Raw genomic sequence first — 13,547 nt, 5'->3', positions numbered from 1 at the left:
ACATGGAGGAGGTGCACCAGACAACACAGTCACCACTGCCTCTGATGTCTCTCCACATGGAGGAGGTGCACCAGGCAACACAGTCACCACTGCCTCTGATGTCTCCTCACATGGAGGAGGTGCACCAGACAACACAGTCACCACTGCCTCTGATGTCTCCTCACATGGAGGAGGTGCACCAGGCAACACAGTCACCACTGCCTCTGATGTCTCCTCACATGGAGGAGGTGCACCAGGCAACACAGTCACCACTGGCTCTGATGTCTCTCCACATGGAGGAGGTGCACCAGACAACACAGTCACCACTGCCTCTGATGTCTCTCCACATGGAGGAGGTGCACCAGACAACACAGTCACCACTGGCTCTGATGTCTCTCCACATGGAGGAGGTGCACCAGACAACACAGTCACCACTGCCTCTGATGTCTCTCCACATGGAGGAGGTGCACCAGACAACACAGTCACCACTGCCTCTGATGTCTCTCCACATGGAGGAGGTGCACCAGGCAACACAGTCACCACTGCCTCTGATGTCTCTCCACATGGAGGAGGTGCACCAGACAACACAGTCACCACTGCCTCTGATGTCTCTCCACATGGAGGAGGTGCACCAGGCAACACAGTCACCACTGCCTCTGATGTCTCTCCACATGGAGGAGGTGCACCAGGCAACACAGTCACCACTGCCTCTGATGTCTCTCCACATGGAGGAGGTGCACCAGACAACACAGTCACCACTGCCTCTGATGTCTCTCCACATGGAGGAGGTGCACCAGGCAACACAGTCACCACTGCCTCTGATGTCTCTCCACATGGAGGAGGTGCACCAGACAACACAGTCACCACTGCCTCTGATGTCTCTCCACATGGAGGAGGTGCACCAGGCAACACAGTCACCACTGCCTCTGATGTCTCCTCACATGGAGGAGGTGCACCAGGCAACACAGTCACCACTGCCTCTGATGTCTCTCCACATGGAGGAGGTGCACCAGGCAACACAGTCACCACTGCCTCTGATGTCTCCTCACATGGAGGAGGTGCACCAGGCAACACAATCACCACTGCCTCTGATGTCTCCTCACATGGAGGAGGTGCACCAGGCAACACAGTCACCACTGCCTCTGATGTCTCTCCACATGGAGGAGGTGCACCAGACAACACAGTCACCACTGCCTCTGATGTCTCTCCACATGGAGGAGGTGCACCAGGCAACACAGTCACCACTGCCTCTGATGTCTCCTCACATGGAGGAGGTGCACCAGACAACACAGTCACCACTGCCTCTGATGTCTCCTCACATGGAGGAGGTGCACCAGACAACACAGTCACCACTGCCTCTGATGTCTCTCCACATGGAGGAGGTGCACCAGACAACACAGTCACCACTGCCTCTGATGTCTCCTCACATGGAGGAGGTGCACCAGGCAACACAGTCACCACTGCCTCTGATGTCTCCTCACATGGAGGAGGTGCACCAGACAACACAGTCACCACTGCCTCTGATGTCTCCTCACATGGAGGAGGTGCACCAGGCAACACAGTCACCACTGCCTCTGATGTCTCTCCACATGGAGGAGGTGCACCAGACAACACAGTCACCACTGCCTCTGATGTCTCTCCACATGGAGGAGGTGCACCAGACAACACAGTCACCACTGCCTCTGATGTCTCCTCACATGGAGGAGGTGCACCAGACAACACAGTCACCACTGCCTCTGATGTCTCCCCACATGGAGGAGGTGCACCAGACAACACAGTCACCACTGCCTCTGATGTCTCCTCACATGGAGGAGGTGCACCAGGCAACACAGTCACCACTGCCTCTGATGTCTCTCCACATGGAGGAGGTGCACCAGACAACACAGTCACCACTGCCTCTGATGTCTCCTCACATGGAGGAGGTGCACCAGGCAACACAGTCACCACTGCCTCTGATGTCTCCTCACATGGAGGAGGTGCACCAGACAACACAGTCACCACTGCCTCTGATGTCTCCTCACATGGAGGAGGTGCACCAGACAACACAGTCACCACTGCCTCTGATGTCTCCTCACATGGAGGAGGTGCACCAGACAACACAGTCACCACTGCCTCTGATGTCTCCCCACATGGAGGAGGTGCACCAGACAACACAGTCACCACTGCCTCTGATGTCTCCTCACGTGGAGGAGGTGCACCAGGCAACACAGTCACCACTGCCTCTGATGTCTCCTCACATGGAGGAGGTGCACCAGGCAACACAGTCACCACTGCCTCTGATGTCTCTCCACATGGAGGAGGTGCACCAGACAACACAGTCACCACTGCCTCTGATGTCTCTCCACATGGAGGAGGTGCACCAGGCAACACAGTCACCACTGCCTCTGATGTCTCCTCACATGGAGGAGGTGCACCAGACAACACAGTCACCACTGCCTCTGATGTCTCTCCACATGGAGGAGGTGCACCAGACAACACAGTCACCACTGGCTCTGATGTCTCTCCACATGGAGGAGGTGCACCAGACAACACAGTCACCACTGGCTCTGATGTCTCTCCACATGGAGGAGGTGCACCAGACAACACAGTCACCACTGCCTCTGATGTCTCTCCACATGGAGGAGGTGCACCAGACAACACAGTCACCACTGCCTCTGATGTCTCTCCACATGGAGGAGGTGCACCAGACAACACAGTCACCACTGCCTCTGATGTCTCCCCACATGGAGGAGGTGCACCAGACAACACAGTCACCACTGCCTCTGATGTCTCCTCACATGGAGGAGGTGCACCAGGCAACACAGTCACCACTGCCTCTGATGTCTCCCCACATGGAGGAGGTGCACCAGGCAACACAGTCACCACTGCCTCTGATGTCTTAATGCCCTTTCATACAGCTAGCAGCAATGCGCATATTTTGCTAGCGCAAACTCTTTTCGCGCAAGCCTACGAAGTTAGCATAGCTAGCTAGCTGCTAAGAGACAGACAGGACCGGAGCCTAGCAACGCAAACTAGCTCATGTAAATTCCGGAATGCCATTGGACACGCCTCAAACACATCAGCGCATTTGGGTCAAAGTTCAATATAGTTGAACTTTGACCTTGGAGCAGCTTGATCTAGCTTTCCCGCCTGCATAGCTGTTTAAGAGAGCGCAGCCACGCCCCTCATTGAAAACAAGGCTCTTGTTCTGAGCAATAGAGACACTGGCGATTTTTTACATTTGTTGTCTGTGCAGCCCCACCACACAACAGCTTTTAGCTATGTTTAATTCAAGGAAAATGACGCTGGTGTGTGGAAATGAACGGAGCTTTTCCCCCGTGATGGGCGTGGCCTATTTCATGCAGTGTCTCTATGGCGCTATTGCACTAGCTTTGTGAAGGAGCAGTTAGAGTGGGAGATGAAATCCTTCATTCAGTCATTCAGTCATTATTAAGCTCACTACATTGTGCCTTTAACACTGTTTGTATTGTGTACAGTGAAGCCATAGAGACCCTCCAAGCTGTTCACCTTATTCAGAAGAGACCGTCTGGCTTCAGAGACTAACAGGAAGTGTAAATACAAGCGGAGGTTCTGATTGTATTGACACTTCCTGTGACTCATAAACCTAGTCTGACTCATGTGAGTCAAACTAGGTTTGACCAGGTGAGTCAGACTAGTTTGAGCAGGTAAAACAGCCGGCGTTTTGAACAGGAAGTCATGATACAATGGGTCAAAGTGGGCGGGGCTACATAAGGTGAATATTCACGCTCACAAACACATGCTCTCATCAACATATTTACAGTTGTTTCTATATATCTCAGTGACATGACATCAACACCAATTCATTCAGAAAAGACAGAAAGCATTTCCACCAATCGCAACTGACAGAAGTAGACCCGATCAGAAATTGAACGCTTTTGCCCACTTAGCCACTTGACAATTTGATTGTCTCATCAATGGACATGGAATTTCAAATGGATTTCAAATGGTCCGATATCGAGTGCCCGTCCTTTAGCCTCTCCGCAACGAAGCTCCCTCCGTCTCAGCACTGTAACCTAGCAACCAGCCCTCCACTTACATAAGCTGTTGTTTAGTATGCGCTTTCTGAATGACAGAGTGACACATCTCTCAAGCACACGGTCTCATATCTTAAGCAGGCTTGGTTGAGATCACACAGACACAGCAGGCTTGGTTGAGATCACACACAGACACACACACATAGTTATGATGAATGCTTGCCGAGTGTCCTGCTCCATTAGTTTTTAAGGACGAGGAAGAAATTGGGTCATCGTTAGTTTGTCATCCGTGGAATAAATGACTGTGCGATTGTCCTCACACAGCCCCCGTTTCACAGATGATACAAGTTTGCCGCATCTTGATATTAAAAGTTAAACTGTTAGAGATTTATCTTTTATTTTGCGTCCCCATCTCGGCCGCTCCTCTTCCTGGAGCTGACAATGTTTTATACACATCTAGGGTTGCAAAGGGGTGGAAGTTAAGCTCGGGATTTTTGTGCGCCTTGCCAATATTCAAAGTTGATGAGTGATCCTATCTCTCCGTGGCAGGCAGGGACCCAGAGGTTTTCACAAGCTCCGACGAGGAGGCCCTTGGTCTTTTCAGAGAAGTTGGAATCGTTCCATGGGAATTTAAAAAAATCAAAAATGTCATTTTTGCATCATAATAACATGTCTGCTTAATTCCCATGCATGGAAAGTTTCCAACTTCTCTGAAAAGACCAAGGCGTGTGAAAACCTCTGGGTCCCTGCCTGCCACGGAGAGATAGGATCAGTCGACAAGCCCAACGTTTTCAATTTTGTGCTATCAGACACTGAGGAGACGTGTCAACAGAGGGGTGTTACAGAGAGTAAACACAAGGGTCTGACAAGCAATAACCCAGATCCAACATGGCCTCCGCTCACACCCACGCTCTGGCCACTCTCCTCTCATTTAGATACACATCTGTTGATCAGTGTTTCTGTCTCACGCTTTCCCCTCACATCACGCAGCGTTATACCTGTTTGCTTTGCCTTGGTTTGGTCAGTACAGGCTGCCGTAGCTGGGAGGAGCCAGACAGTACAGGCTGCCATAGCTGGGAGGAGCCAGACAGTACAGGCTGCCATAGCTGGGAGGAGCCAGACAGTACAGGCTGCCATAGCTGGGAGGAGCCAGAGAGGCTTTGCCTTGGTTTGGCTTTCTCCTTGAGCCAAGTGCTACCAGGGATATGAGAATTGATTGTTTTATTGATGCATCGTCCTCCATTGGACTGTCACTGGAGGCTATTTGTCTTTCATAAATGGATGAATTTACCTACATGAATGGAGGATATTCTAGCATAATTACCTCCGCCAAGGAGGTTAGGTTTGTCCGGTGAAGTCTGTCTGTCTGTCTGTCTGTCTGTCTGTCTGTCTGTCTGTCTGTCTGTCTGTCTGTCTGTCTGTCTGTTCGTCTGTCTGTCTGTCTTTCTGTCTGTCTGTCTGTCTGTCTGTCTGTCTGTCTGTCTGTCTGTCTGTCTGTCTGTCTGTCTGTTCGTCTGTCTGTCTTTCTGTCTGTCTGTCTGTCTGTCTGTCTGTCTGTCTGTCTATCTGTCAGTTCGTGTAGTAGGGGTGTCAAAAATAATCGATTATAATATGCATCGCGTGGACGATTCTGCATCGATTCACTTAATGTCAAAAATCGATTATTACATTATTTACATTTTCTGGGAAACGGAAGGTTAGATCGCGATGTCTAATATACCTATAAATGACTCTATATACTCACTATGTATTTTTTCACCCCGAATCCAACGGCGCCACCCATGAGTCTCTACGAGTTACGGTTGCGGAGATACGTCCGCCCTGCCTGCAGGACTACAAGAAAGAGACTGCAGACAGAGTAGTGTCAAGCCGTTCGTCGGCTAGCAGCTGAAACTCGCAACATTTGCATATCATAGCAGACTGGACTATTAGCCTTTGCTGGAGGTCTGTGTTAGGGCTGCACGATATGAGGAAAAGCTGCGATGTGCAATAACACTGTTCAATATTGCGATGACGATATGACCTGCAATAAATGAAAAAATGCTATAAACAAAAATATAAAAGGGTACATATTAGCTACGGTAGCGTGTTATTTTACCACGCTAGCCGGGCGCTTCTCGCTCATACAGTATGAGCCCGGCTAGCGGGGTAACGTGTCATTCTGCTTTAATAGACAGCTAACATAGACCCCAAACATTGAATAACCTATATCTATTAAATAAAAAAGTAGTATTCAGCTTGACTCACTTCTGTCTCCACAGCCTCCCTGCAGGTCTGCAGACATTTTGGGGAACCCGTCTTTGCCCACTGCAAATAGGCATCATGTCCTTCGTCAAACAACGAGTTATGGAGTCTGTTATTTCTTTGTGGCGTTTGGATGTTGTCTCGTAAGGAGTCACGCTCGCTAAACTCCAAGAAATTGACGGTTGCTGCAATCGCTTCTTGTTGCTACTCGACGTTGTTGGCTTTGCGGCTTGGCTTTCTTGTAATTGTTTGTGCAGTTCTTTGTGGTTATATTGCAGGTGGTGATGAAGGTTTGTTGTGTTTCCTCATGTTTTACACAGTACCTGTGTTTGCAGCGTGTCATCTTGTTTAAATCCAAAATTATTCCAAATCAGAGAAGTGCTGTGCCTTTTCGCCACAGTGCCGCTGATAAGCTAATGTGAGCTAATTGTAGCTAGAGACGAGTGAGAGCAGATAGATAGACCCAACTCCATGCTACCGCATGCTTGCTACGCCAAATGGTACTCTTCCGGGTCTCCTGGTCATCAGCTTGTGATTGGCTGTTTGTCAATGACGCGGCGAAAACACAGATACAGGAAGTCACTCGAAGTTGAAGTGTCTTGCTTTATAGTGTCTTTGGTGAGAGCAGCTTTTGGCTGCATGTGAAAGACATTGAAAGAGCATTTGCTCCCGTCACGTAACTCAGTGTTTTTATTGCGATAACACGTGACTTTTGCGATGTGTTCATCGCGCATTTTCATATCGCGATGACGATGAAAATACGATACATCGTGCAGCCCTAGTCTGTATCATAGCAGACTGGACTATTAGCCTTGGCAGAGGTCTATATCATAGCAGACTGGACTATTAGCCTTGGCAGAGGTCTATATCATAGCAGACTGGACTATTAGCCTTGGCAGAGGTCTATATCATAGCAGACTGGACTATTAGCCTTGGCAGAGGTCTGCACTCTCAAAGTGGTCCTCTAATGTTCTATAATGCATTTTACAGGGTCCAAACAGTCAAACCTTGGCAACAGAATGATTTTTAGTATAACTTATCAGCTGGCAAATGTTCTCTGCACCACAGACAGATACGTTTTCCTTATTCATGAAGACTGAATAAAATTGCAGATGAATTTGAGGAGGGAAGAAAATGAAATAGTGATTTGTGCAAAAGAGATGTTCTTATTATTGAAATGCTCTCAGCAGCAGTGAGGAGGAGCGAGTGGCAGCGGCCTCAGCCAAATTGGACAGAGTTCAAATCACAAAAGAGCCCATGTGACTCAGAGGCTGCGGTGTCTAAAGAGCTCGTGTGACTCAGAGGCTGCGGTGTCTAAAGAGCTCGTGTGACTCAGAGGCTGTGGTGTCTAAAGAGCTCGTGTGACACAGAGGCTGTGGTGTCTAAAGAGCCTGTGTGACTCAGAGGCTGCGGTGTCTAAAGAGCTCGTGTGACTCAGAGGCTGCGGTGTCTAAAGAGCTCGTGTGACTCAGAGGCTGCAGTGTCTAAAGAGCTCGTGTGACACAGAGGCTGCGGGGTCTAAAGTAGGGGTGGGAATCACCAGATGCCCACGATACGATACTAAAACGATACTTGAGTCACGATACGATAGTATTGCGATATTGCGATATCGCTGATATTGCGATATATTGAATATTGCGATATTTCGATATATTGCGATTTCTTACTTTTTCAACTGCAAATGATGTCCCCAAAGGAAAACTTTGTCAACATCTGGTTTATATAAGAACAATTTTCCAGTCTGTACATCTGACCATTTTATTGCAGCAACATTGTCAAGTAGACAGACCAACAACTTTCATAAAGTCATGTCATAGTTGCATGCACCTGACAAACTGAACTGTTTGTTACAGTCTACTTACGGTCCACCTTAACTGGATGTGTGTGTGGACTACTGTACTTACTACTGTCGTTTTTGAACAATGCAACTTCACTTCACTTACACAAAACATCTTGTGCAGCCCATTCAGTAACTGGGGAATTTGTAAATTACTGTTATGACAAAACTGTTACTGTTAAAACAAAATGAAAAGATGCTACCGTTTGTTTACTGCTGGCCTTGGAACTCAAGTTTATAGTAGCCCGGTGGCCTGGCATGGCATGGCCTGCAAAAATATCGATACTTGGGGTCCAAATATCGATACAATATCGTCAGGCAAAATATCGCGATACTATGGTGTATCGATTTTTTCCCCCACCCCTAGTCTAAAGAGCCCGTGTGACTCAGAGGCTGCGGTGTCTAAGACCCCGTGTGACTCAGAGGCTGCGGGGTCTAAAGAGCAGTGTTGGGCAAGTTACTCTGGAAAAATAATTAGTTACTGATTACTGATTACTGCTTAAAAAAAAAAAGTTTCTTTACTCGTTACGTTACTAGTTACTTCTTCTTTTTTTAAACCAAATACCTTACACTTAAGTCGTTACATGGCTAGCATGTCACTGTATTAATTATTTTCGCTTTGGTATTATATGTTAAAAGAAACACCAAAGGCATTTTACTTTGAAATTCGGTTAGAAAGAACAGGAAGTGGTGTGTTAAGACTGGCTAGCTTCACACGGGAAAATACGTGAAATGAGAGAGTCAGACATAATAACATGAGTGTAAAGAAAGATGCTGTTACTGTCGGAGTGGTAATAAATCTGTCAACATTCCCTGGGCCGTCTGACTACGGTCAGAAGGCTTTGACCAGAAGGTTAGGAAGTAACAAAGTGTACAACACTTACCCAAAGTGTATCTGTTAATCCAGTGAACTGTTACAGCCAAGTCTACCTCACCCAGCGTCGCTTTCAATTTAGCCTCCATCCCCGCATATTCTCTCTCGAGGTAGCCAGCAAACGTCTTTCTCTGTGTGGCAGCTTGACATTGTTCTTCGTGGCTATTTTCTCTATGATGCATCGATATGAGGGCGAGTCAACAGTGCAAATAGGTAGCATCTGCCAAGCTGCTCGCACGTAGTTTACAAAGGACAATAATGTTCTTTGCCTCTTTGACCGAGACAAACTTAATATAATGGCATGAATACCTCCAGCTTTTGAACGCGTATTTCTCTTCTCCTAGACTCAGCCCTCAGTCTTAATCCGTTTCACTCCTGTAAGACTGAGAATATTACTATTTAAATCTTTGCATAACGTTAGGTGGCGCTGTTGGAAGCCTTGCATCGGAGAACCAATCATGAGTGTTGTGGGCGGGCCTGCTTTCTGGGGGCAGTTCTCATGCAGAACCGGTGTCTCGCAAAACATTGTCGCATTTGCGGAGAAACATATTAATCACTTAGAAACAAACATAACCTGTTAATAGGACGTGTTTCATCCGGCCCCGGCGGCTAGAGGTCTTTCCCCCAGCGATAAGCCCGACTCCCGAGGCTAACGTTACAGAGCCTGCTGATGACTTCACAGTAGCAAGCGGACCACTTCCGGGTAGGAAACATTATTGTAAAATAAACCACAGCTATAAATTTTGTTTGGAGCATATCAGCTTCATGCTCTGTGTTAGGACTATGATAAATGGCATTGCCGCTACCAAATAAAATTCTAATAATAAATGTAGGCGTGTCTGCTGCCGGCGGTTCTCGCCGGGCTCGGAGACACAGTTTCTGACAGTGAAATTCCCAGACGTTTGGTGGCGCAGCTCACCAAACGTCTGGGAGCCGAGACTACTCTTCTCCTGGCTTCAGCCTCCATCATGCTGCTTCAGTTTGTTTTGAAGTAACCACACTCTGACCTGTCTGTCTACCTGACAGGTCTACCTGACAGGTCTACCTGAGTCCGTGAGGATTACTTTTCCTTTTCTTCTCTTTTTACATAGAAAACACTGCATTCTGGCGGGCAATGATCTAACGCAGTAACGCAGCGTTACTTGGATTAGTAACTGTAATATAATTACTGTTTTGGAAATTGTAACGCCTTATATTACTTCATTACTGAAAAAGTAACTAATTACAGTAATGCGTTACTAAGTCAAATGTTACTAAGTAACGCGTTACTGCCCAACACTGCTAAAGAGCCTGTGTGACTCAGAGGCTGCGGGGTCTAAAGAGGAACCGGGGAAACTGTTGATTCAACTTTTCTTTTGACAGTTTTGAGCAGCAACAAGAGGAGGGATCAGGGGTAAATGAGGAGGGATCAGAGGGGAGCAGAGTTTGGTTGAAAGCCCAGACGACTGAGGGACTATTAAATAACACAAACCACTGCAGACAAGCTTCAGATACAAATCTTCACCGTTCAAATAGTGTGCCTCGTAAGCCTGGGTGTGAATATGTGCGTACGTACGTGTGTGTGTGCGTGTGTGCGTGTGTGTGTGTGTGTGTGTGTGTGTGTGTGTGTGTGTGTGTGTGTGTGTGCGCGCGCGCGCGTGTGTGTTTTTGTGTGACATGTGTGTGTTTGGTGGGAGATATTTTTATGTGTTTCAATGGCTGCATGTGTGTCTGTGTTTTGAACAGTCTAAATAGTGAAGCTTTTAACATCAAAGTTCAGATGATTTCAGAGCTCAGGCAGAAACTGGGCTGTTGATGAGCTCGTCTCAATAGAAGATAACTGCTCTTTTCTTTTTCAAAACAGGCTATAAGGGCTTATTTAAAACATGTGACTTTTCTAAGGGCTTATTTAAAACATGTTACTTTTCTAAGGGCTTATTTAAAACATGTGACTTTTCTAAGGGCTTATTTAACACGTTCGATTATTTTTTTTGACGGTGCTACGTGGATCAATGCCCCCCGCGTCTCCTATGGAGATATTGGAAGTATTGAATGTGTATAATCTATTTTACCGACCAGCTAGGTGGCGACGGTCCTCTCCCGACAGAGAGAAAGTCAACCAAAAGCAGCCGCCTCCCGCGGCTGCTTCCTCCATTCTCAAGGAAATGGCTTGCCGATTTTACAGTCAGAAACGAACGAGCCTCATTCTCATACTGTAGGCGGGGACGCTTTCGCGCTGCTGCGGTGGGGGGTTCCAGAAATGGACTCGGTGGGCAGCATAAAGCCTAGAGTCGCACGGGGCTTCATCGGGGCTCTCAAACCCAAGAGACGAGTGAGACCTATCCACACTCGCTGCCAGGGAGGGAGGCTGCTCAAACTCGCTGCCAGGGAGGGAGGCTGCTCAAACTCGCAGCAGCAGCAGCAGCAGCAGAGCACTCGCTTGTGACAAACGCAGGCTGAAAGCCACTAGACACGCCCACGGAGGGAGGAGTTGAAGGAGAGGGCGTTCGAAACTATATTGTTTGGATGTCTGATCTCTCACTGATGCCAAAACAAACTAACTCTTTTAGACAGAGAAAGCACACATTCTATTAGTACTTTTGTGAACTTTGTGTTGACAAACTCCAAGCAGAAAATAATCCTCGGCTCTTGTAAAATGAGCCAGAATCATGCCAGAATCCTCAAAAAACGGCTTGGCAAAAGCTACCTACAGCAAAAAAAAAACGGCTGGCAGTCAATGTGTTAAAACATGTGACTTTTCTAAGGGCTTATTTAAAACGTGACTTTTCTAAGGGCTCATTTAAAACGTGACTTTTCTAAGGGCTCATTTAAAACATGTGACTTTTCTAAGGGCTTATTTAAAACATGTGACTTTTCTAAGGGCTTATTTAAAACATGTGACTTTTCTAAGGGCCCATTTAAAACATGTGACTTTTCTAAGGGCTCATTTAAAACATGTGACTTTTCTAAGGGCCCATTTAAAACATGTGACTTTTCTAAGGGCTCATTTAAAACATGTGACTTTTCTAAGGGCTTATTTAAAACATGTTACTTTTCTAAGGGCTTATTTCCATTTGAGAAATACGTGCAGCTACCAAATAAATATTTCATGTTTCTGAGTCATGTCCTGACCATGTTGATTAGCCACACTGTTCGCCAAATATTTTTGACAAATAACTGAATTTAATTCACATTTAATGTTGTGATCAAAGTAAAAAAATAAATAAAATAAAAATGCTAAAATGGAACGATGACGTATGACTCAATGGAACACTATAGTGATACCTGTGTTACCTGATACGTCATGTCAATTCGATTCTGACTGAGGACAAGCTAGCAAGTTAACTAGCTAACTACGTTAGCTAAACCCGCTGCCTGCTGCTGTAACTACATTCACTGAGCTCAAAACACCACTGAGTGACCAAAGGATTTACTTGTTAACCATTTTGTGTCACGCTCCTTCTAATAAGTGCATTAGCTTTGACACAAAGCGGCCGATTGTAGGCCGGTTTATAATAATTAAGCAACAATGTGTCTTGCAGCTAAGCTAACGTAATGGCATTTCCGGGCTAACTTCCGCTGTAGCGCAGACAAAGATTATTGGAGGCAAGAGAAGCTCATGTGCTTTCTGCCGCCATGATGTTGCAATGGAACAAGTTATTAGCCTTCGGTTCTCATCAACGTACATTCTTTGACAAAGAATCAGATGACGTGCGACTACACAAACATATATAGAGAGGCAAAGTGACCGCCTACTTCCTGCTTCAGCACTGTACCAGAGATTTTCATCTGCCATTTATTTTCCCATAGACATTTCATAAAATGCTTATAAAAATAGTTTTACTTGTTCAAACCAAACGGTTCAGATATATTTAAAAACAGGAGAGACCACATAACATTTCACTCAGACCAAAATGTAAAAAAACTACATTGATGTTTTTCTTTAAATCTGCACGTACGTTTTGGTCCGAGTGAAATGTTGGTTTGACCAATTAAATCTATTTTTATAAGCATTTTACGAAATGTCTATGGGAAAATAAATGGTGGATGAAAATCTCTGGTAAAGTGCTGAAGCAGGAAGTGACGTTCCACTTTGGCTCTCTATTAGAATGTAAAATAAATAGAACACCAACCGTTATACAGGTAGAAAAATTGACTGTTAGGGGCTTTAAAGGAACACTCCGCCCATTTTCAACCAGCTTTGTATCATTAGAACATCAGTAGTATATCAGAAAACTGTAAACGGTTTTGAAGTCTGTCATTTAATTTGACAGTTATTGAGTGTTAAAGTGTAACTCAAATTAATAACTCATTAACTCAAATCAACTCTCAATAACTGTCAAACTATTCATCATTCATCTAGTTTGACAGTTATTGAGAGTTGATTTGAGTTAATGAGTTATTAATTTGAGTTAGTGTGGACCAGTGATGTCACTGGTCCACACTTTAACACTCAATAACTGTCAAATTAAATGACAGACTTCAAAACAGTTTACAGTTTTCTGATATACTACTGATGTTCTAATGATACAAAGCTGGTTGAAAATGGGCAGAGTGTTCCTTTAAGCATATATATTATTATTATTATTATTATTATTATTATTATTATTATTATTATTATTATTATTATTATTATTAT

General features: G+C 45.8%; 1 protein-coding gene across 1 annotated transcript in view; it reads left to right on the top strand.

The window, feature by feature from the left end:
- negr1 (neuronal growth regulator 1) overlaps nt 1-13,547 on the top strand; it is a gene marked incomplete at both ends in the record, with an annotated part of 310,774 nt that overhangs the window by 81,346 nt on the left and 215,881 nt on the right. The window lies entirely within an intron of this gene.

The sequence above is a fragment of the Poromitra crassiceps genome, assembly GCF_964638095.1.
Source record: "Poromitra crassiceps genome assembly, chromosome: 12".
NCBI lineage: Eukaryota > Metazoa > Chordata > Actinopteri > Beryciformes > Melamphaidae > Poromitra > Poromitra crassiceps.
This window is presented reverse-complemented; position numbering and strand designations above follow the sequence as displayed.